Genomic DNA, 27182 nt, shown 5'->3' on the forward strand with positions numbered 1-27182 from the left:
TACCGATAGAACAGAGGCAAACAACCCACATTGTGACGATGATGAAGGGAAGCAATAGAGTTGGATACCCCACTGTCCCCAACCATCGATCTCCTCTGTACACGGTCCAGTAGCTCCTGGGATGATTTTGAAACTCCAGCCCATACATGTGAGTTGTACTCCATTTTCGGCCTTATGAAAGTGGTGTAGATGTTAAGAAGATCAGAGGGAGTGAAGTATTTTTTACACCGTTTAAGGAAGCCTAAACACTTGAATGCTTCTTTCGACACTTCAAATACATGTTTAGCCCAACGGACATCACTATGTATTTTCATGCCCAGAACATTAAGAGCATCTGATTGCTCAACATCTACACCGTTGATGGACAAAGATGATCGTAATGGGTCAGCGAATCGTTTGTGTGCCAACAAGCAGCACTGAGTCTTCCGTGCATTAACATTTACTGGATTCATTCGACCCCACTCAGAAATGGCCAGCAAATCCTGGCAGAGTGTATCGTCCATTACCCGCCTCTTGTCCTCAATCTCTCGAAGACTCGCCCTATGGTCGAATGAGTACGAATGACAGAGATTACTGTCATCCGCGAAAGAGCAAATCGGATTCGATGTCTGACCCAACAGATCGTTGATAAAAATTAGAAAAAGAGAAGGAGAAAGAACTGAGCCCTGGGGTACACATGCGGTCAATTTGTGCTCATTGGATGAGAACCCATCTATAAAGACTCGAATAGTGCGATCTCTTAGAAAGCTCGAAACAAATCGAACGAAGTCATTACCGACATTAAATGCCTGGCCCTATCAAATGCCTTGGAGATATTCAGAGCCACAACCTTACTCTCACCACACTGGTAGATTGAAGGACTCCAACGTACCGACAGAAGTGCCATGAGGGCGCCCGTAGAGCGATTTCTGCGGAACCCATACTGTTGGTCGCTAAGAAGGCCAATAGACTCTAAATACCTCACAAGATGGTGATTAACCATGCTCTCCATAACCTTGGAGAGAGCGGAGCATATCGCAATTGGCCGATAATTCGCAGGGTTTTTTTGCCTCACCCTTCTTGGGTATTGGCTGAACGTTTGGAACCTTCTAACGCTCCCCGGGAAAACTCCCGCACGGTAGGCAAGGTTGAAAAGGTTGCGTAATGGACGAGCGAGCGTCGTAGAACACTTGGGTAAGACAAGTGTTGATATGCCATCCGGGCCCGGGGATTTATTAACGTCTAGATTTTCAGTTCGAAAAAATATTTGGGGCATGGCGCCAGATACATTTTCGATTGAGGGGAGTGGTTGATTGCTATCCGGCAGGGAAGAGTTTCCTGCACATATATCTGCCAACAGGTTAGCCTTATCAACCGGGTCAGTGAACGTTTGATCGTCCTTAACAAGAGTTGGAATAGATGAAGAACAACCCTTTACAATTTTTCACGAACGACCAAAACTCTTACTTCCTCGTGTAGAAGCAAGAACCTTAGTACGCAGAAGCTGTTCGTAAAGAAATTTTTCGCGCCTAAGCACATTGGCTTAGGTACGTAGAAACCTCCAAAACGTTATAAGGTATACAGATAAACTTCTGAAGCAGAGAAAAAGAAAATCGTCAAGCGGGTTAAATGGATGAATAAAAAGATTAAGCAAAGTTACAAGGAAGGCATTCAGAGAATCGATGATTCGATTTTACAATTACAACGTGAACAGATTTCAGTCGGATCCATAGACGTGTTGAAACTTTTTGAATCAGTGTCTTGGCAGGAAACCAAAAACCAGTATAGGGTTAAGAGACCCAGACGGAGAATATGTCAATGTTAAATCAAGTTAAATATGTTTAGTCGTTAAGTTCTGAAGGTTCCCAGAACTTTAAAGGAGCAAATTGTTCACGACCCTGGTGAATCTATTAGGACGCTGAGTTACTGCCGATCGACACTTAATACTTCTTAAACCAATGCTTTTGAAATTGAACAGATAATTTAGAACTTAGATTTAACGAAAGGACGTGGATGTGATGGAACTTAACAAGTTTTAGTCCGAATCGGACTATAACTTGATATAGTTCCAATAGCACAACAATTCTTATTCATTATTCTTTGTTCGCTTGAGAAGAGATATCGCGATATATTAAAACGAGTTAGATGGCAGTTTCAATGGTTCAATGAGTCACAAGCTGTGAAAACGCCGACTATATGAAAAATCCGCAATTACTTTTTGGGCAAACCAATATTTTACACAAACTGTATAAAATATATTCGAAAGTCTTTCCGTTTTTGAAGAATTGTTTGCCATCAAATAATAATCTCGCTTTTACAAAACATATTTTGTATAATTTATATGTTTGTTTATGACCACTATGGCAAATGGCGTCATTCTAATAGGCTTTTTTGTGAAACCTATTGATGCCATTATGTTTTTTATAAAACAATTGCCTCATAGCTTGTAGTACCTTTGTTTTCAAAAAAAAAATAAAACAAACAACATTTAGATTATGCCCAAATAGTTTGTCATAATCACTCAACATAATGTCAAAAGATCAAGAAAACTTTGTAAGGCCCTATCAACGATTAACAATTACCCGGACGGACTGTTTGTCTTGTCACAAAACGAGTTTGATTTACGCGAGTAATTGAGCAATTATTTTTAAAAATATTCTCTTCATAGAAGGCTTAAGAGTGAGACAAAAAGTCGTTGATTATTTTCTCCCTTTTTTAATCGTCTCGACATTCTGAGTCGATCTAGCCCGTCCGTTTCGAAATCACGATAGCGGTCGAACGCGTTAAGCTAGCCACTTGAAATTTTGTACAGATACTTTATATTGATGTAGGTCGTTGGGGATTGCAAATGGGCTATATCGGTTCAGATTTAGATATAGCTCCCATATAAACCGATTTCCCGAGTTGACTTCTTGAGCCCTGGAAGTCGCAAATTTTGTCCGATTTGGCTGACATTTTGTACATAGTGTTCTGCTATAACCTACCAACAACTGAGCTATGTACGGGTCAAATCGGTCTATAACCTAATATAGCTCCCATATAAGCCGATCTCCCGATTTGACTTCTTGAGCCCCTGGAAGCCGCAATTTTCATTCGAATTGGCGGAAATTTTGCATGTGGTGTTCTGCTATGACTTTCCACAACAGTTCCAAGTACGGTCTAAATCGGTCTATAACCTGATATAGCTCCCATATAAGCCGATTTCCCGATTTGACTGGTGGAACCCCTGGAAACCGCAATTATAGTCCGATTTGGCTAAAATTTTGCGTGTAATGTTCTGTTACTACTTTCAACAACTGTGCTAAGTACGGGTCAAATCGGTCAAGAACCTGATATAGCTCCCATATAAACCGATCACCCGATTTGACTTCTTGAGCACCTGGAAACCGCAATTATAGTCCGATTTGGCTGATATTTTGCATGTGGTGTTCTGCTATGACTTTTCACAACAGTTCCAAGTACGGTCTAAATCGGTCTATAACCTGATATAGCTTCTATATAAACCGATCTCCCGATTTGACTTTTTGAGCTCCTGGAAACCGCAATTATAGTTCGATTTGGCTAAAATTTTGCGTGTAATGTTCTGTTACGACTTTCAACAACTGAGCTAAATACGGATCAAATCGGTCTATAACCTGATATAGCTTCTATATAAACCGATCTCCCGATTTGACTTTTTGAGCTCCTGGAAACCGCAATTATAGTTCGATTTGGCTAAAATTTTGCGTGTAATGTTCTGTTACGACTTTCAACAACTGTGCTAAGTAATGGGTCAAATCGGTCAAGAACCTGATATAGCTCCCATATAAACCGATCTCCCGATTTAACTGCTTGAGCCCTTGGAAACCGCAATTATAGTCCGATTTGGCTAAAATTTTTGCATGTGGTGTTCTGTTACGACTTTCAACAACTGTGCTAAGTAATGGGTCAAATCGGTCAAGAACCTGATATAGCTCCCATATAAACCGATCTCCCGATTTGACTTCTTGAGCCCCATGGAAGCCATATTTTTTGCCCAATTTGGCTGAAATTTTGCATGTGGTGTTCTGCTTTAAATTTCAACAACTGTGCCAAATACGGTCCAAATCGGTCTATAACCTGATATAGCTCCCATATAAGCTGATCTCCCGATTTGAATTCTTGAGTCCTTATAAGCCTCAATTTTTGTCCGATTTGGCTGGAATTTCGCGTTTAGTGTTTTGTTACGACTTTCAACAACTGTGCCAAGTACGCTCCAAATCGGTCTATAACCTGATATAGCTCCTATATAAACCGATCTCCCGATTTGACTTCTTGAGCCCCTGGAAGCCACAATTTTTGCCCGATTTGACTGAAATTTTGCATGCGGTAATCTGTTACGACTTCTATGCCAAATACAGTCTAAATCAGTCTAAATCAGTCTATAACCTTATATGGCTTCCATTTAGACCGGTCTCTCGATCATACTTGTTTGGTTCCTAGAAGCTTCAATTTTTGCTGGTTTGACAGAAGATTGGTATGTACAATAGAATAAAATTAGGTTCTTCAACAAAATTTATTTTTTATACATTTGTAGCAAAATTCATGGTGGTGCGTTCCCAAGATTCGGCCCGGTCGAACTTTGCACGCTTTTACTTGTTTTTAGTTACTAAGGTGTATTGGTAACGGGGTTAAATTATTTGACCCATAATATTTCAGGCATTTATTTTTTCTTATATAAATCGAAATATTTTAGGTTTTTCTATCTCAAGCATATCAATTTCTAGTTAGTCTAGTTATTCGAATTCAATGCCATAAATGTCACGATCTCCAATTGTTGCCTTTACTATTGTCTCTATTATAATTGTTATGCGACTGATAATGGGGGAAAATAACAAAACATGAAATTACAATTTTTATATGTTTCGATTATTATTTCCAACAATGAAATCCGAATAAGCCAACCTTAACAATCTATTCCAATCAATTGTTAATGTGCAGTGTAATGTGTAATTTGTGAGTTTTGATTGAGACATTTGATTGATTTATTTCGTCTAGCTGAAATGTAGGGCAAGATTTGATAACTCATGGTGACAGTTGTGGGGGACTATAAAAGAAAACTAGCCGCGAAAAAAATCATTACTTTTCAATTGGAAAATAATCTTAGTTTTCGTAAGAGTGATAGCTTTTACTCTGATAGATTAGTTAACCATAAAATGGAGTAGGTCAGCTGCTTCGGAGAACTAATCTTGAATGATGACCTCGGTCGCATAACGATTTTACTAAGAGGTAGGAAAACGTCAAATGGTGAAAAAAACAAGATCTTCAAATTAAACTCAAAAGTCGGGCGGAGCCGACTATATAATATCCTACACCACCGACTCTACGTACTTCTCTGTTGAAATCTTGTCAGACTTTAATGTTGCATACCTATTGAAATATTGAATAGAACCTTGTAAGATTTTCTTACGATAGGACCTAAATTGTGGCCTCTATAGTATCTCATGCAAAATTTTGTAAAGATCGGACCAAAACTATGGCTTCTACGGCCTTAAAAACTCACATCGGATGAAAGACATCTATGGGAGCTATATCTAAATTTTTACTGATTTTTATGAAATTTTGCATACGTCTCAAGACAACAAATAAAACATCTCTTCTCTTTGTAACAATCGGACCGGCATTTTGGCTTCTACAGCCTTAAAAGTCCATATAGGATGAAAGTTATATATGGGAGATTTATCTTAATCTCAACCGATTTTTTCGAAATTTTGCACATGTATTGCAATGTCAAATAAAACATGTCGTGTAAAATTTTGTAAGGATCGGAGCAAAATTGTGCGACTACGGCCTTCAAAGGCCACATCGTATGAAAGATATATGTGGTAGCTATATCTAACTCTGATCCGATTATTTTGAAAATTAATAACGTTCGTCCTTGGACCACAAAAAACACTTGTGCGAAATTTCATGAGAATCGTACAACAAATGCGACCTGTAGCTTGATAACAAGCATACATGGACAGACAGACGGACATAGCTAAACCGAATCAGTAAGCGATTCTAAGCCGATCGGTATACTTATCAATGGGTCTAGCTAGCTCTTCTCCCTCTTAGCGTTGCAAATAAATGCAAAAAGTTATAATACCCTGTACAACAGTGGTGGTGTAGGGTATACATATGAATCACTTAAAAAAAATCTAGAAATTTGATAAAATTTGACACCTTTTTTATTGAAATTTTAGAAAACTTAAGTTTAATATAAGACAAAAAATTGCAAATTAGCCCATGAACATTCCATGAGAAAGCAGGGGCAAAATTCTCACATGCTATCCGATTCAAGTTTAAGCTTAATGAAAGCGCTCCTCCTTCTTACAGGCGAGTCCGAATGGCGCCTGTAAAAGGGGGTTTCTATGCTTTGCATAGTACCTCACAAATATAACCACCGATCATTTTTTTTTCTTGATGTTCTTGCCAGGATTCGAACCTCTGCGCTTATATGTACGGTGGTCTCCTATATGTACCTTGTTCTCCTATGTATACAGTGGTATCCTATATATACCGTGGTCTCCTGTAAAAGCGGTTGCTGGTCAAACCAAAACACTTCATACAAAATTTCAGCCAAATCGAATGTTAAATGCGCCCTCTAGCGTCTCAAGAAGTCCAGATCCGAAATCGGTTAATATGGAAGCTACATCAGGTTATAAACCATACTTGGCACAGTTGTGGATGGTCAAACCAAACATTTCTGGCGAAATTTCAGCCAAATCGGATAAGAACTGCGCCCTCTAGAGGCTCAAGAACTCAAACATGGACCGATTTGATCCATTTACAATCCCAACCGACCTGCACTAATGAAGTGTTTAAATGCCCCTGGAAGCCGCAATTTTTATCCGATGCTGATTGAAATTTTCACAGATGGTGCATATTGATCCCGTGATGGAAATAGGGTACTACAGCTTTTGATATCGGAAGGGGGGGCAGACCCTCCCCCTTACCCTAATTTTCAGAAACGCCAGCTCTCAGAGATGGGTGGTGCGATTTAAGCGAAATTTTGTTTGCTCTCTTATAGTGGCCTAAAAGCAAAACATTTGGTATCCAAATTTCGGATGCGGAATCTAAGGGGACCGACCCACCCCCAAAACCTACCAAGCATGTATATAGACCAATCACGACAATATGGTACTCAAATTAAAGGTATTTTAGTTTAGAAAACGTATCTGATATCCAACTATGGGATCAAGTGTTAGAGGGACCGTCGCAACCCTTTAATCGGACATTATTACCGACCATGGCAATATGGGACTCACATGAACGTTATTTGCGAGTAGAATACGAATCTGATATCCAAATGTGGGACTAAGTTTCTGGGCGTCCACCCCTTCCTCAAAGCACCCCCCAAACAGGACTTATCTACTGACTGAGCTTAAATAAAAGCTAGTAGATTACGAATCTGATATCCAAATGTGGCCCAAGTGTTTGTGGGCCGCCCTTCTCGAAAACGGCTTCCAAAAAGGACAAATTTACGACCACATCAAAATGGGGCTCAAATGAAAGGTCTTTGGAAGTAAAGCACGAATCTGATATCAATATTCGTGAAGAAGTGTCTATGGGGCCACCCCATTGCAATATGGGGCTCAAATGAAAGGTCTTTGGAAGAACACGAATCGAGTATCCGCCTCATCCCCCAAAACTGAACATGTTTGCCAACTTAGGTATTTGGGAGTAGACCACTAATCTGATATCATTATTCGGGACCAACTGTTTAGGGGACGTCTCACTCCCATGACAACCCCCAAATAGAACGTATTTGTTAACCATGACAATTTGGGTCTTAAAGAGAGTGGAACTCGATATTGCTACTTTTTAGGGCATATACCCCAAAAAGGACACAAGTGCTGACTTTTGCAATAAAGGGTTCAAATGAATGGTATTTGAGATTAGAAAACGAATTTGAACCGTACTTGGCACAGTTGTTGAAAGTCTTAATAGAACACCAAATGCAAAATTTCAGCCACATCGGACAATAATTGCGGCTTGTAAGTGCTCAAGAAGTCAAATCGGGAGATCGGTTTATATGGGTGCTATATGTGGCTATAGACTGATTTGGACTGTACTTGGCGCAGTTGTTGGAAGTCATAACGGAACACCACATGCAAAATTTCAGCAAAAACAGACAAAAATTGCGACTTCCAGGAAGATCGGTTTATATGGGAGCTCTAACTTAATCTGAACCTATATGGCCCATTTGAATCCCCAAGTATCTGTGCAAAAATTTCAAGCGGCTAGCTTTACGCGTTCGATCGCTATTCGATATTTTGACAGACGGACGGACGAACAAAGCTATATCGACTCGGAACGTCGAGACTATCAAGAACATATATACATTTTAGGGATTTCAGACAAATATATAGAGGTGTTACAAAGGGAAAGACTTGATTAGTATACCCTCAACCTATGGTGGTGGGTATAAAAATTCCGAAAGATCAAGTAAAAGCGTGCTAGGTTCGGCCGGGTCTTTGAATGGCAAAATGTGCAAATTTTCTACCAAATCGGGTAAGAATTGCGCCCTCTAGAAGCTCCAGAAATCTAATCGAGAGAGCGGTTTATGAATTTATTTGGGCCATACTTGACACATTTGTTGGAACTCGCACCAAATTTCAAGCGCCTAACTTTACTCCTTCGAAAGTTAGCGTGCTTTCGACAGACGGACGAACATGACTAGATCGACTTAAAATGTCATGACGATCAAGAATATCTATACTTTATGCGGTCTTAGACACATATTCCGAGGTGTTACAAACGGAATGACGAAATAAGTACACCCCCATCCTATGGTGGGGGAATAAAAATGATCGAATTAGAAAATAAATAACACGTATACATAATTTTTGGAAAAAATCGCATATTAGTTTTGTATTTTTCTCTCCAATGGACGGCTCTCTCCGGCACTCAATTCCATACAAGTTACTCTCAACCATTTGTTATTTTTCTCTTGGTAAAATGTGACAGACATACTCATTATACCCTGCACCACCACTGTGGTACAGGGTATTATAGACTTGTGCATTTGTTTGCAACGCTAAGAAGGATAAGAGTAAGACCCATTGATAAGTATACCGATCGACTCAGAATCACTTTCTGATTCGATTTAGCCATGTCCGTCTGTAAGTCCATGTATTCTAGTAATCAAAGTGCAGGTCGTATTTGTTGTCCGATTGTCACGAAATTTTGCACATGCCACTTTTTTGGCCGTCGGTTCAGATTTAGATATAGTTCCCATATATATCTTTCATCCGATATGGATTTTTAAGGCTATAGAAGCCACAATTTTCGTCCGATCTTCACAAAATTTGGCATTGCGTATTTTATTTGAAGTCTACATATGTATATATATGTATCGCCATATATATGTATCGCCCGATTTGCACTTAAATGGCCGTAGTAGCTACAATTTTCAACCGATCTGCACAAAATTTGGCACGTACTGTTTTGTTACTGGTCCTAATATATCTGGAAAATTTCATAAAAATCAGTTCAGATTTAGATATAGCTCCCATATATATATATATATATATATATATATATATATATATATATATATATATACATATATATATATATATATATATATATATATATATATATATATATATATATATATATATATATATATATATATATATATATATATATATATATATATATATATATATATCTTTTTAAGCCGATTTGTACTATTAAAGCTTTAGAAGCCACAATTTTGGTCCGATCTTTATCAAATTTGGTGTGGAGTGGTTTTTGTGAAGTCTCAATGTATGTACAATATTTCATAAAAATCGGTTCAGATTTAGACATAGCTCCCATATAAATCTTTCATCCGATTTGGCTTTTTAAGGCTGTAGAAACCACAATTTTGGTCCGATCTTTACAAAATTTTGCATGAGGTGCTTTATGTCTTTACGTCTTCATATGTGTGCAAAATTTCATAAAAATCGGTTTAGATTTAGATATAGCTACCATATATATCGTTCATCCGATATGGCCTTTTAAGGCTGTAGAAGCCACAATTTTCGCCCGATTTTAAATGAGACGTTTAAATTGACGTTCCAATGCTTTACTTATTTCATTTGAGTCCCACATTGTCATGGTCGGGAAATATGTCCGATTTAGGGGTGTTTTTGGGCTTGGGGTGGTCCCCCTGGCACTTGGTTCGACAATTAGATATCAGATACGTTTTCTTATCCCACATACCTTTCATTTGAGTCCCATATTGTCGTGATTGGTCTAAGTATATGTTTGGTAGGTTTTGGGGGTGGGCGGCCCCCCTATGTGCTCCATCCGAAATTTGGATACCAAATTTTTTATTTTTAGAATACTATATGAGAGCACACAAAATTTCGCTTAAATCGCACCACCCATCTCCGAGATCTGGCGTTTCTGAAAATTAGGGTAAGGAGGAGGGTCCGTCCCCCCTTCAGATATCAAAAAATGTAGTACCCTATTTTCACCACGGGGGGATCGTTATGCACCGTCTGTGAAAATTTCAAGCAAATCGGTTCAGCCGTTTCTGAGTCTATTGGGAACATACAAACATACAAACAAACAAACCTACAAACAAACACAAATTGATTTTTATACCCTCCACCATAAGATGGGGGGTATACTAATTTCGTCATTCTGATTGTAACTTCTCGCAATATTCGTCTGAGACCCCATAAAGTATATATATTCTTGATCGTCGTGAAATTTTATGTCGATCTAGCCATGTCCGTCCGTCCGTCTGTATGTCGAAAGCACGCTAACTTCCGAAGGAGTAAGGCTAGCCGCTTGAAATCTTGCACAAATACTTCTTATTAGTGTAGGTCGGATGGTATTGTAAATGGGCCATATCGGTCCATGTTTTGATATAGCTGCCATATAAACCGATCTTGGGTCTTGACTTCTTGAGCCTCTAGAGTGCGCAATTCTTATCCGATTGAAATGAAATTTTGCGCGACGTGTTTTTTTATGATATCTAACAACTGTGCCAAGTATGGTTCAAATCGGTTTATAACCTGATATAGCTGTCATATAAACAGATCTGGGGACTTGGCTTCTTGAGCTTCGAGAGGGCTCAATTTCTATCCGATTTGGCTGAAATTTCGCAAGACGTTTTTTATTGTAAATGGGCCATATCGGTCCATGTTTTGATATAGCTGCCATATAAACCGATCTTGGGTCTTGACTTCTTGAGCCTCTAGAGTGCGCAATTCTTATCCGATTGGAATGAAATTTTGCACGACGTGTTTTGTTATTATATCCAACAACTGTGCCAAGTATGGTTCACATCGGTTCATAACCTGATATAGTTGCCATATAAACCGATCTTGGGTCTTGACTTCTTGAGCCTCTAGAGTGCGCAATTCTTATCCGATTGGAATGGAATTTCGCACGACGTGTTTTGTTATGATATCCAACAACTGTGCCAAGTCTGGATCAAATCGGTCAATAACCTGATATGGCTGCCATATAAACCGATCTTGGGTCTTGGCTTTTTGAGCCTTTAGAGTGCGCAATTCTTATCCGATTGGAATGCAATTTTGCCCGACGTGTTGTGTTATGATATTCAACAACTGTGCCAATTCTAGATCAAATCGGTCAATAACCTGATATGGCTGCCATATAAACCGATCGTGGGTCTTGATTTCTTGAGCCTCTAGAGGGCGCAATTTTTATCCAATTTGAATGAATTTTGGCACGGACTATTTTGTTATGATATCCAACAACTCTGCCAAATATGGTTCAAATCGGTTCATAACTTGATATAGCTGTCATATAAACAGATCTGGGGACTTGACTTCTTGAGCTTCTAGAGGGCTCAATTTCTATCCGATTTGGCTGAAATTTCGCAAGACGTTTTTTATTGTTACTTTTAACAACTATGTCAAATAAAGTACAAGTCGGTTCATAACCTGATATAGCTGCCATATAAACCGGACCGACTTCTTGAGCCTCTAGAGGTCGCAATTATTATCCGATTTGCCTGAAATTTTGTACGACGGACTCTCTCATGACCATTAACATACGTGTTTATAATGGTCTGAATTGAAGACGGTTCATAACCTGATATAGCTGCCATATAAACCGGACCGACTTCTTGAGTCTCTAGAGGTCGCAATTATTATCCGATTTGCCTGAAATTTTGTACGACGGACTCTCTCATGACCATTAACATACGTGTTTATAATGGTCTGAATTGGTCTATAGGCCGATACAGCTCCCATATAAATCGATCTCTCTATTTTACTTCTTGAGCCCACAAAGGGCGCAATTCTTATTCGAATTGGCTGACATTTTACACAGGTCTCCAACATAAATATAATTTAATTGTGGTCCAAACCGGATCATATCTTGATATCGCTCTAATAGCAGAGCAAATCTTTTCTTATATGTATCTTTTTTTTTGCCTAAGAAGAGATGCCGGGAAAAGAACTCGACAAATGCGATCCATGGTGGAGGGTATATAAGATTCGGCCCGGCCGAACTTAGCACGCTTTTACTTGTTATATATAAGATATTCATAAGTAAAAAAAAAAAAAAAAAAATCAAAAGGTTTTAAAACTATTTTCATTAAACTTCTTATTTACGATAATTTTTCCCAAACCGAAAACAACATTTGTTTTAAAGATTTTCTACTACCGTTGATATTGTTTAGCCAATAATTCCATATAGGTTTCTATAAAAAATAATAAGCGCATAATGATGAAGCTTAACCTACTCCAAAACCAACCAAATAAAACGATTATGATCACCCCATACAGTGCAACAATATAAAATTTTAATCTTTTTCAAAAAAAAAACAGAAATTTATTCGAATTATCAACGCTTAGAGTGAGGTAGACACTTTTGGTTGTTATTACCAAATTTTGTGTATTTTTTTTTTGTGCGTTTATTTGACTTCTTGATAAGAAGATTAACACATCATTAAAATTGTTTCTTGTTATTTTCTTTTTTGGTTTTTTTTTGTATTAACATAATATTGTAATAATATTAAAAAGACAAACCCTCGCACTCACACCCACCGCCAACCATTGTATTGCGCCCATAAGCTACAAATTGATTTTTAACGATAATCGCATTTTAAACAGCAATGACCGCCTAAATTTCGGGCGGTTCCGTAAAAAACAAACCTCTCATTTTCCCATACAACAGAGGCTGGGTGAATTCCCAAGATGACCAATAACTGATTAAATTTAATGCATTCAACATTACAATGGTATTATAAGAATGGTGTTTAGCTAAACTGCACGTAGGGGTGTATAATATGAAAATTAAGCTTCAGCAAGTGTTTATGACATAAAATGAACTAAGTCAGCCCCTACATTTTCTTTTTTTACCATAGACTTGCATAATTTGCTTCAAGTTGCTTTGGTTGTAGGCTCTTTAAGAGATCGAGCGGAGTTTTTGTGCCCTATAATCCAGAATTTCAATGATATTTTAGGAGAAGTGTTTCTATACCCACCACCGCAGGATGGGGGTATATTCATTTTGTCATTTCGTTTGCAACACATCGAAGTATCCATTTCCGACCCTATGAAGTATATAAAACTCTAAGACGATCTAGCCATGTCCGTCCCTCTGTCCCTATGTCTGTTGAAATCACGCCACAGTCTTTAAAAATAGAGATATTGAACCAAAACCTTGCACAGATTCCTTTATTGTCCATAAGCAGTTTGAGCTCGAAAATGGGCTATATCGGACTATTTCTTGATATAGCCCCCATGTAGACCGATCCACCGATTTAAGGTGTTAGGCCCATGAAAAACCCATTTATTATCCGATTTTGCTGAAATTTGGAACAATGAGTTGTGTTAGGCGACTCGACATCCTTCTTCAATTTGGTCCAGATTGGTTCAAATTTGAATATAGCTGCCCAATAGACCGATCTCTCGATTAAAGGTCTTGGGCCCATAAAAGGTGAATTTATTGTCCGATGTCGCCGAAATTTGGAACAGTGAGTTGTGTTAGGCCCTTCCACATCCTTCTCCAATGTGGCCCAGATCGGCCCAGATTTGAATATAGCTGCCGAATAGACCGATCTTTCGATTAAAGGCCTTGGGCCCATAAAAGGTGAATTTATTGTCCGATGTCGCCGAAATTCGGAACAGTGAGTTGTGTTAGGCCCTTCTACATCCTTCTCCTATGTGGCCCAGATCGGTTCAGATTTGGATATAGCTGCCATATAGACCGATCCTCCGATTTATGGTGTTAGGCCCATAAAAGCCACATTTATTGTCCGATTTTGCTGAAATTCAGGACAGTGAGTTGTGTTAGGCCCTTGGACATCTTTCTTCAATTTGGTCCAGATCGGTTCAGATTTGGATATAGCTGCCATATATACCGATCCTCCGATTTATGGTCTTAGGCCTATAAAAGCCACATTTATTGTCCGATTTTGCTGAAATTCGGGACAGTGAGTTGTGTTAGGCCCTTCGACATCTTTCTTCAGTTTGGTCCAGATCGGTTCAGATATGGATATAGCTGCCATATATACCGATCCTCCGATTTATGGTGTTAGGCCCATAAAAGCCACATTTATTGTTCGATTTTGCTGAAATTTGGGACAGTGAGTTGCGTTGAGCCCTTCGACATCCTTCGTCAATTTGGTCCTGATCGGTCCAAATTTGGATATAGCTGCCATATAGACCGATTTTTTGATTTATGGTTTTGGGCCCATAAAAGCCACATTTATTGTCCGATTTTGCTGAAATTTGGGACAGTGAGTTGCGTTGAGCCCTTCGACATCCTTCGTCAATTTGGTCCTGATCGGTCCAAATTTGGATATAGCTGCCATATAGACCGATTTTTTGATTTATGGTTTTGGGCCCATAAAATGCTCATTTATTGTCCGATGTTGCCGAAATTCGGGACAGTGAGTTGCGTTAAGCCCCTTGACATACTTCTGCAACATCGCACAGATCGGTCCAGATGTGGATATAGCTGCCATATAGACCGATATCTAGGTTTTAGGTTTTGGTACCATAAAAGACGCATTTATTGTCCGATGTCGCTGAAATTTGAGATAGTGAGTTTGGTTATGATCTTCGACGTCCTTCTTCAATTTGGCCCAGATCGGTCCAGATTTGAACATAGCTGCCATATTGACCGATCTCTCGATTAAGGGTTTTGGGCCCATAAAAGAGGCATTTATTGTCCGATTTCGCCGTAATTTTGGATAGTGCTTTTATGCAACTTGGCCCAAATCGGTCCAGATTTGGGTATAGCTGCCATGTGGACCGATATCTCGATTTAAAGTCTTGGCCCCGTAAAAGGCGTATTTATAATCCGATTTCACTGAAATTTGACACAGTGACTTATGTTAGGCTTTTCGACATCCGTGTCGTATATAGTTCAGATCGGTTTATTTTTAGATATAGCTAGTGTACTTTGATGAAAGGTGGTTAAATATATACCCGAGGTGGTGGGTATCTAAAGTTCGGCCCGGCCGAACTTAACACCTTTTAACTTGTTTCTATGTAAAATGGTCATGTAGGTGAATGTTGGACACAAAGCCTACCCCCATAAATTTCCACGAAAACAATTAATCAAATTTTGTCCTGCGATACAGATTGTAAAAAAAATGTTTTCAAAACATTAGATTTTAATGAAAATTTTTCCTAATACGTACACCATTTCAATGTGTGTTCCTGACTTTTGCGAGCCTCTCTGGTACTTGGGTGTGAATACATTTAGGGAATAAGTGAAGCTCAGAACTCATTGTATGTAATTGATAAAAACAACCTTAGAAATTTAGACTTTTTTTTTCAATCCCATGCGCAACAATTCGATTATTTAAGAAAATGCCCAAAATTTCATTGCATTGGGCGGTTTTAAATCTTTTTCATCTTAACTTAACTTTAAGTTCTTATAGAATGTAGTATAGGCTGATTTCTCTGCTCGAGCAGTGTGTTGCCTTTAGTTTTTTATATTTCATCTGGCAACTCATCGGCTCCTGCTGCCTTAAGACACTAAACTGAGGTCACTAGAGAAGGTGCCAACTTCCGATCATTATGCGGGAACCAAAGTTGCTACCATTTTTTCTTGTCTATGACCCAAATTATGCGACCTCTAACAGCTCTCAATAATTTCCAAAAAAAAAAAAAGAAAAAAACGCCAACACTTTACTTTAAATTGCTACTACAGATTTCCACATCTACTTCCACTCGACGTAAAAGGCTTTCAAGCCAAATAAAGAAGTTTGAAATCAAAAGTCCATATATAACCAAATTTAGTAAACACACTTAAATGGTATAATTTGACATTCACATGACAGATAAATTCACACTTTTGAAAATGTTACAGTGTAGCGTATCATTTATAGAAAATGAAGACAATTTGAATAACATTAACATTGACCCAGTTCCGGATGCTATCAAAGTGATGAAGAGACAATGAAAACAGCTACCAAAAGAACTGAGGCAACTGAGCAGCAAGTTGTCAGTTTTGAAGATGTTCAAAAATTAAACTCCAACTCAGCTGGAGACTCTTGGCGACGGTGTCAACAAATCAAAACAGAATTTATTATGAAAAATCTCAGATTACAATAAATTCGATTTATTGACTAAAAAATATGTTTTTTTTTAAATTTTTCGTAAATAAATGAATACATGTTTAGATTTGTGTGTGTGTGTTTTTAACGCAACATATATATGACTGACTCAAGATAGGGAATTTATGTTCGTATGCCATCTACTTTGACTTAAAACGTATGCGGCCGTCTTTTGTGCCAGCTTCTGTCGCCTTAGATATTAAATAGAAGCACTCATATGGTTAGACGGATATCTGTATGTCGCACAGACGCCTTCTCAACATTGGGGCCGCCAGTGAAAACCGCAAACTAAACTCAAAATTCAGTTAAAAATGTGTGTCAGCAATCACACGAGTTCGAATGCGAATTCAAATGAATCTATGGTCGACGCTGCAATAACACCGGAAACCGCCATTAAATCTGTCAACAACAACAGCAACTGAACACCTCATCTTTGTGCAAACTACAGCAACAACAATGAATGTAATGACTGTCAATGCAACAACAAAACTGCGACAACAACATCACTATGATTATTGTTATTAAATAATACAGAAAAAGTTCACTTAAATCAAGTAACTTGAATAATGAATGAATGAAATTGCGTGAGTGCGTTGAGATTTGGGGTCTTGTCTTTATCGAAATGTACGTGAAAATTTTCAGTCTCATGTTGAAGTCCCCACTACCCATGCCAACAATTTTTTTTTGCCCACCACCGAACAACAACAAAAAAAAACATATTGAAAATTGAGTGCTAACTAAAACTCATAAATCAATAAAACTCTAGAGAATGAGGTGGATGTTTTACAATAACAATAACAACAAGTAACCAGTAATTCATGCAATGCAATGCCAGCAACAACTATACTTCCGGTTAGTGCAAATTTTTCTGGGGTTAGAGGGACTCAGTGGCGTTATGGAGGATAAAAAAGCGTGCTAAGTTCGGCCGGGATGAATCTCCCGCCAGCATGGATCGCATTTGTCAAGTTATTTGCCCGGCATCTCATTATTGGTTAAACAAGTTATTTGCCCGGCTTTCATTGTAGACAAACAGAGATAAATGATAAGAATTGCATCCTATATGGGCTCAAGAAGTAAAATCAGAAGATGGGTTTATATGGGAGCTATATCAGGTAATGGTCCGATTTGGACAAATTTGACAACATTTCAGCCAAATCGGATAAGAACTGCGTCCTCCAGAGGATCAAGAAAAATAATTGGGAGATAAGTTTATATGGGAGCTATATCAGGTTATCAATCGATTTGGACCATACTTAGCTTGGTTGTTGAAAGTCACAAGTCCAAATCCCAGATCGGTTTATATGGCAGCTGTATCCGATTATAAACCGATTTTGACCATACTTAGCACAAATGTTGGAAGTCATTACAAAACACTTCATTCCGAATTTCAGCCACATCGGATAAGAAGTGCGCCCTCTAGAGGCTCAAGAAGTCAAGATCCGAGATCGGTTTATACAGCAGCTATATCAAGTTATGAACCGATTCTGACCATACTTAGCACAGCTGTTGGAAGTCATAACAAAACACCTCATTCAGAATTTCAGCCAACTCGGATAAGAAATGCGCCCTCTAGAGGCTCAAGAACTCAAGATCCGAGATCGGTTTATATGGCAGCTATATCAGGTTATGATCCGATTTAAACCATACTTAGAAGTCAAAGTAAATCACTTGGTGCAAAATTTCAGCCAAATCGCATAAGAACTGCGCCCTCTATTGGCTCAAGAAGTCAAAATCCGATATCGATTTATATGGCAGCTGTATGAAAACATGGTCCAATATGGCCCTATACAATCCCAACTGACCTACACTCATAGGAAGTATTTTTGCAAAAACAGACAGGCGGACGGACAAGGCTAGATCGACTTAAAATGTCATGGCGATCTAGAATATATACACTTTGTATTTCGATGTATTACAAACGGAATGCCTATGTTAGTATATCCCTATCCTATGGTGGAGGGTATAAAAACCAATGCCAATATGATGATACTGCGTATACACCAGTCTGTTTGTGCAACGCATTTCAAGTATTGAAAAATTAACATGCCCCTTATGGCACCTATGCTGCTCAGTGCTGTGCTATAAGGCAGCAGAAGCCGATGGGTTACCACTTAAACCTTTCAAGACGGAAGCGAAACATTGATAGGGAAAATGTTTTAGCTTGTTTGTACACACTGGCTAAAGGAGAGCCTATGATTGTAACCTTAGTAAAAAAAGCCTTATCTTTAAGGCAGCAGGAGCCGAAGGGTTGCCAACTGAACTATTTAAGACCGAAGCCAGACACGAAGGCAAATGCTTTAGCTTGCAACCCTAATATGCTGTGCTTGCCAATGGTTTGCCAGCTTAATTCTTATAAATCATTGTCTGCACGATAATACTGCTCATGTTTCAGTTTGTTTAGTCGAGGTATGGATCGTTGATAAGAAGAATGTTTCTGCTAATTTTACAAACTGGTTAGAAGAAGACAACCCGATGATTGGAACCCTAGTTTAACATACCTAGTTTATTGCTATAAGGCAGCTAAAGCCAAGCGGTTGCCGCCATCTGGCATAAATATATAAGACCGTAGGCAGTACGAAGGGGAATTCTTCGGCTTATTTTTATATTCTCCCTAGAAAAACTCGTAAGCGATTGCAGAAACCTGGGCATATTTAGTCCAGTGCTGTTTAAAAAAGCAGCATGTACCGATGGGTTGCCAAATAAATTATTGCAGACCTAACAAGTCGTGCTGAAAAGGCAAATTTATCAACTTGTTTGTACATTTTGGTCAGAACAACGGTTATCCAATGTTCGGAATTTTAGCATACTATGCCCAGTGCAGTGCAACAAGGCAGCAGGACCCGATGGTTGCCAGCTCAACAATAAAAGATTGAAGGTGACACTTTAATAAGGCATGTACATCAGATTGTTTGTAAATATAGTCTAAAAATTTGAAAAATTGAATTGTAACCCCAGCAAAATATATCCAGTTTAGTGCAATAGGTCAATAGGAGCCGATAAGTTGCTTGCTCATCCATTTAAGACTGACTGACTGACTGACTATGCTAGAGGTCTGAATTTTGGAACTTAGCTACATTATGGCAACCTTAGTTGGGTGACTATAAGAGTTTTTGAAAACTTGTACATTTAGGTACTAAAAAAAATACCAAAAGGGTACAAAATGGATGAACTTTGTACAGGGCGGATGGATAGAGGTAGAATTTTGAAATTTGACGTAAAAGACATCTAGTACAAAAGGGTGAGGGTGAAAAGAAAAAAAAATGGAAAAAATTGGTACTGGTAACGGGAGCAACCGTACGTTTCGTACCGCAATTGATACCATTTGGTACTTTCTTTGCTGATGGAGCTAGAGGTATGGAATTTAGCATGTAGGTACATCTAAGAAATATATGATGGGTGCCTAAATGATCCATACAAAATTCGTACATTTTGGCACCAAATTTGGTACCATTTGATAATTTCTTTAGAGGTTTCAAATTTGGCATGCAGGTACAACTAGAAAAAATATTATATTAATATTATTTTACAATTCGTACATTTTGGTACCATTTGGTACCTTCTGTTCAGATGGAGCTAGAGATATGAAATTTGGCATGTAGGTACAACTTAGAAATATATGATGGGCGACTAAGTGTTTTTTCTTTCACAATTCGAACATTTAGGTACTATTTGGTACATTCTTTATGGAAGGAGCTACGGGTCCGAAATTTGTCATGTAGGTACAACTAAGAAATAAATGATGAATGACTAAATGTTTTATAAAAAATTCGTACATTTTGGTACTATTTGGTACTTTCTGTTCAGATGAAGCTAGTGGTCCGAAATTTGGCATGCAGGTACAACTAAGAAATATATGATGGGTGGTTGAATGATCTATTCACCATTCGCACATTTTGGTACCATTTGGTACCATAGATGGAGTTAGAGGTCTAAAATTTGCCATGTATGTACAATACAACTAAGAAATATATGATTGGTGGGAGACTAAATTATCTGTTATTAAAAATTCATAAATTTTGGTACCATTCGGTACTTTCTTTACAGAAGGAATTTTAGACCTCTAAAATTTAGGATGTAGGTAAAACTTAGCAATATATGACGGACGACTAAAGTATTTTTTCACAATTTGAATATTTTGGTACCAATATTGGTACTATTTGGTACATTTTTTTTTGTATATGGAGCTAGAGGTCCGAAAATTTGCATTTAGGTAGAGCTAAGAAATAAATGATGCGTGACTTAATGATCCATTCAAAATTCGTACATTTTGGTACCAAAAAGTGCAAAATAGTGCGAAATAGCTTATCTTCGCCTACGGCAAACGGGGACTGCTAAAATTAAGCAATTTGACAAACATTATCGCAGTTTTTATAAAAATACGACATGTAAATGAAAACGTTCCAATTGTGGTGTAATTGGTACCATGAGTATTCAAACATACAAAATGGTGCTTTCTTAACGGAATGATCTTAAGCTCTCAAAATTGGGATACAGCAACAACCTGACTATAAATTTTGGTTAATGTTAAGGTACCAAAACATTCTTGGTGCTATTTGCTATTTCCTTTACAAAAGGGGGACAGATTTCTGACATTTTATGCGCAAATATTACAAAACTTCGTAATCATATATACTCGGAAGAGCTACACTAAAAAGGGGGTGGGTCGAAGCGGACCACCGGACTGATAGTATGAATATAATAGAGTTATAATAAAACAACCCCCCATGGTGGTGAGTATCCAAAGTTCGGCACTGCAACACTTTATGCGTTCTTATGTGTTTACTATACCCTACAACACTACTGTGGTACAGGGTATTATAACTTAGTGAATACGTTTGTAACACCCAAAAGGAAGAGAGTTAAACCCATTGATAAGTATTCCGATCGACTCAGAATCACCTTCTGATTCGATTTAGCTATGTCTGTCTGTCCGTCCGTCTGTCTGTCCGTCTGTCCATGTTAATTTATGTACAAACTATAGGTCGCAATTTTCATCCAATGGTCTTAAAATTTGGTATGGGCATGTTTTTCGGCCCAGAGACGAAGTCTATTGAAAATGAAAAAAATCGGTTCAGGTTTGGATATAGCTCCCATATATATGTTTGTCCGATTTGCAGTAATACTGCAATATAATGGTCATTTATGGACCGATTCTCTCGAAATTTGGCAAGAAAGACTTTTTTATGACTCCCGATATTACGAGTGAATTTCATTGAAATCGGTTCAGATTTGTATATAGCTCCCATATATATGTTCGTCCAATTTGCAGTAATATTGCAATAAAATGGTCATTTGTCAACCGATTCTCTTGAAATTTGTTAGGAAGGATTTTCTCTTGACTCTCGACATTACTGGTGAATTTCATGGAAATCGGTTCAAATTTAGATATACCTGTCATATATGTATATCGCCCGATTTTCACCTCTAGAGACATTGCAATCGCATTTTTTGACCAATCTTGCCCCAACGCTTTTCTCGACGAGTACCACAGCATCTAAGAAGTTTGCTCGAAATCGGTTTAGAATTAGATATAGCTCCCATATATATATGTTCGTCAAATTTTGGATAATTTGCAATAATATTGTCATTTGTGAGCTGTAGATATAACACATATTTGCTCGAAATGTGCTACGGATTGTTTAATAACCCATCTGAAATCATCCGGCTAGGTCCATCAAAATTGTTTCAGAATTAGACATTGCTCGCACTTTGTACCTATAGGGTAGGTGTAGGGTATTAAAAAGTCGGCACCGCCTGACTTTTGGCTTTCCTTAATGGTTTTTTTTTCTATTTCTTGTTTAGCTGCCTTTTGACTTTTAGTTTCCATAAGGCAGTTTTAAAATTTTCCCAAAACAAAAAGTCAAACTAAACACCAGAACCCACATTCATTTTCTGGCAATGGTATCCGCATTAGCAACGCTGCCAGAAGCAGCATTTAGCCGTTTTTCTCTAAGCCCCCGAAGGCAACTTGTATTAATTTTTCGCCGCTTGTTAAATCGATATTAACGCATTTTCATCATTTCCCACTGCGGCTGCTATTTCCTTTGCCAAATTGAATTCGCTTTTTAATTGAAACATAATCCTACATTTTTTTTGTCTTCTTGTCGTTTTGGTAAGATAGGGGCGTTTAAACGCCTAAACATTGTTGGTGGAACAGTGGTATGAGTTCATATATCATAACAGAGGATCAAACAAATACATATTGGGTTGCCCAAAAAGTAATTGCAGATTTTTCATATAGTCGGCGTTGGCAAATTTTTTCACAGCTTGTGACTCTGTAATGGCATTCTTTCTAAGTTTTATTAAAAATGCATTTACTTTCTTTTAAAAAATCCGCAATTACTTTTTGGGCAACCCAATATATGGAACACACAAAAAATTTTTAGTAAATGTGGACAAGCCTAAGAAGCGAATTTTGCAAAATAAAGATTGTTCGAAATTCATTCGAACAGAATCTTTAGATCGCTAGATAACGAGTTTATGGCTAGTGTAACTTTGATAACATCCCTTCGATTGTTTTTTTTTTTTTCGGTGCGTTAAATGTTGAATTCGTTCAATTTTACAAATCTCCAATACCATGCCTTAGGCCACTGTGAATTCACAATCTCTAAGGCCACCATAAGCCATCCAAAGGCACATTACATGAATTTTTAACGATTTGCCAAAATTCAATAAAACTCTTAAATTGCACTGCTTTGAATATGGTTTTGTAAATTGGCGGGTATTTCTAGTAAATGATGGCTTTTTTGTCTTGAAATGTGGAGTGGAAAATTCATTCATGTTGAAAAATAAAACTTGTTTTATGGAGTACGCTCAAAAACTTGTTGTTATTACTAAGAGTTGGGTACAAGTACAGTACGAGAGTATTTTTTTTTTTTGCTGCAATTGACAACCCACGCACAAAAGTTTGCTAACTGCTATAGTAAAGAGCTTCAGTGAATTTTAAGAAAAAAAAAAATCATTCATTCATGCATTCGTTCGTTCATTTCATTCATTCATACACAATGTAAAGTGGCGCGGTCTTTGGCAGTTCACAGTTGTCAAATATTATGTGTTTTATGCCATTGGGTGTTAAGTGTCTGACGTTTAGTCGGCCGGCCGTAAACGGGCATGCATAGTCTGTCCCAAACACATGGCTTACTTTTTCAGTCAAAAAACGCCTGTGTGTCTGGGTTTTTGGGTTGTTAAAAAAAAAAAAAAAAAAAAAAAAAAAGTTACATATAAATATAAATTTTTAGTGTTTAATTTTCTTTTTTTGAGGTTTTGCTTTGTGGGTCAGTATACAACAGTCGTATTTCTTTTTTGCATTATTTATTTATGTTTTACTTTATATTTCATGTTATTTTGCCAAAAACTGGCGTTGAGTGTCACTGGACCATCGATCATTAAAGACATAAGGAGTTTTTCCATGCCCCTCTCTAACCAAAAACGAAGTTGTACATATGAGTTGTGTGTTTCGAAGAATTTTGTGACATATTCAAAGCAGCGTTGCCACTCAAAACTATTATATCCTACCAAAATTTAAAAAAAAAAAATCATACCAAAATATAAAAAAAAATCCTTGCAAATCTAAAAAACCTTCCATGGCCCACAAGCAAAAAAATGGGTTGTTGTATTTATTTATTATTTTTTTTTTATTAAAAAACAATTAAAAAAAAGAAAAATAAATAAAAAGTCATTAAGTTCGACTGGGCCGAACTTTGGATATCCACCATGTAAACCACCATTCGTCATTATCCGGTGAAAAATGTATAATTTATGCCTCCATAGCAGCATTATAAATGTGATTTTTATGGGACAAAGACTTTAAATCAAGATAACGGTCTACATGGCTGCTATATCCAAATCCGAACCGATCTGGGCCGGCCAAATTGAATAAGGATGTCGAAGGGCCTAACACAACTCACTGTCCCAAATTTCGGCGAAATCGAACAGTAAATGCGCCATTTATGGCCCCAAAACCTTAAACCGAGAGATCGATCTGTATGGCAGCTATATCTAAATCTGAATTGATCTGCCCCAAATTTAAAAGGACTATCAAAGGGCCTAACACAACTTACTGTCCCAAATTTCACCAAAATCGGATAATAAATGTGGCTTTTATGGGCCTAAGACCTTAAATCGGCGGATCGGTCTATATATCCAAATCTGAACCGATCTGTGCCATATTGCAGAAGGATGTCGAGGGGCCTAACTTAAGTCACTACATCTGACAATAAATGCGTCTTTTATGGGCCCAAGACCTTAAATCGAGAAAACCAATCTGATAAAAGCCAAAGCTTTAATGGGCTTCAGACCCTCTATTGGCAGATCGGCCTATATGGCAGGTATATCTAAAGTAGTCCCATCTGAACATTTGGGTTGGATGTTGGGAGGCCTAAAACCAATCACTGTTGTAAATTTCAGCGATTTCGGATAAAAAATTAAGCGGTTATGGGCATTAGACCCTTTATCGGCAGATCGGTCTATATAGCAGCTATATTCACATATGATAAAGGTTCTGAAGCCCATTAAAGTTTGGTTTTCATCACACTTCGCTGAAATTCGAAACAGTGAGTAGGAGTTAGGCCTCCCGACAACCGACCCAAAGCTGCCATGTAGACCGATCTCCCGATATGGGGTCTAAAGCCCATAAAAGCTGCATTTATTACACTATTTCGCTGGGTAGTAAACCAATCAACCAGCATATGGTCCAGATCAGATTATATTTATGTATAGCTTTCATATAGACCGATCTTCCAATTAATCCCATAAAAAGCGGATTTGTTGTACCATTTCGCTGAAATTGTGACTTGTACTTGGGAACTCTAGGGACCTCAATCAAATATGATGAAAGGTATTTAAAGTATTTAAGATTAGAAAACGTATCCGATATCCAACTGTCAGACCAATTGTTTGGGGGACCATCCCAAACCCCAAAACACCCCTATATCGGACATAATTTGTGACCATAGCAATATGGGTCTTAAATGAAAGGTATTTGCGAGTAGAATACGAATCTGGTATTCAAATGTGGGACCAAGTGTTTGGGGGGCCGCCCCATCTACCACAACACTCTTAAACCGGTTGTGTTTGCCGACTATGGAAATAGGTGGCTCAAATGAAAGGTTCAGGACCTACTGCCTAGGGGACGTCCCACCACCATAACAACACCCAAATAGGACGTATTTGCTCACCAAGACAATTTGGGTCTTCAAGACACTGAAGCTCGATATCGAAAGTTTTATGGGCCCATACCCGAAACCGGACCTATGTGCTGACTTTTGCAATAAGGGCTTTAAATGAAAAGTATTTGAGAATAGAAAACGAATTTGATATCCAATTTCGAGGCCAATGACAATATGGGGTTCAAATACATGATACATAGATACATAAGAATAGAGCACGGTGCTGATATATTCGCAGGACTTAGTGTTTGGGGGACCACCCCATTCCCCAAAAACACCCCTAAATCAGGCATATTCACCGACCATGCCTATATGTGGCTCAAATGAAAGGTACTTGAGATTAGAAAACGAATTTGATAACCAATTTTGGGGCCAAGGATGCCTCATCCTATAAATTCCCCTTGAACCATTGGCTATATTGGGTTTAATTAAATGGCATTTGAGAGAAGAGCAAGATGCTGATATATTTTTTAGGGCCAAGTGTCTGGGGGACCACTTCACCCATAAATCGGACATTATGAGATTATGGGGCTAAACTTAAGTCTTTTGAGAATGGTGTACATCTAACATCCAAATTTAAACCCGCCGAGCGAATTGGTAAACCAATAAAGATCATATGGGATTCAGATAAAGGCACTTATATTATTATACCGTTAGTCAAGCGATATACGTATACTATTTGCGTAGCATGGTATTTCAGTAAAAGCTCTTCAATTGTCGAAAATAAATATTCAAAGGACAATTTTGTTTCATATAAAGTAAAAGAAGGCGCAGCGAAGCGGGTCTGGTTCAACTAGTATAATATATAGCTTAAAATTTTCAGTTTGTTTGCGTCCGATTAGGAAATAAAACGACATTTAAATCCAATGGACCGACACAAACAATAACCCGATGAAATCGTAAAACTTGGGTTGCCCAAAAAGTAATTGCGGATTTTTTAAAAGAAAGTAAATGCATTTTTAATAAAACTTAGAATGAACTTTAATCAAATATACTTTTTTTTACATTTTTTTTTCTAAAGCAAGCTAAAAGTAACAGCTGATAATTGACAGAAGAAAGAATGCAATTACAGAGTCACAAACTGTGAAAAAATTTGTCAACGCCGACTATATGAAAAATCCGCAATTACTTTTTGGGCAACCCAATAGTTTCTAATCAAATTAAAACCAGTAAGGAAACGCTAAAGTCGGACAGAGCCGGCTATATATATATATATGTATATATATATATATATGGGATCCGATTTTGATGAAATTTCTAAGTTATATTCAAATCACTTACAAAACAATCCGTGCCAAACTTTGTGCAGATCAGTTGAAAAATAATTTAGTAACTACGGCCATTTAAATGCAAATCGGGCAATACATATATATGGGAGCTATATCCAAATCTGATCGGATTTTGATGAAATCTTGTGGATATGCTAAGATTAGAACCAAAACAATCCGTGCCAATTTTTGTGCAGATCGCTTGAAAGTGCAAATCGG

General features: G+C 37.8%; 1 protein-coding gene across 10 annotated transcripts in view; it reads left to right on the plus strand.

Annotated features, from left to right (window-relative positions):
- The window catches only part of LOC106091060 (protein TANC2), a 322527-nt gene that overhangs the window by 114854 nt on the left and 180491 nt on the right, over positions 1-27182 (plus strand). The gene's annotated exons all lie outside the window — the stretch shown is intronic.

This window comes from Stomoxys calcitrans, chromosome 1 (assembly GCF_963082655.1).
Source record: "Stomoxys calcitrans chromosome 1, idStoCalc2.1, whole genome shotgun sequence".
Taxonomy (NCBI): Eukaryota; Metazoa; Arthropoda; class Insecta; order Diptera; family Muscidae; genus Stomoxys; species Stomoxys calcitrans.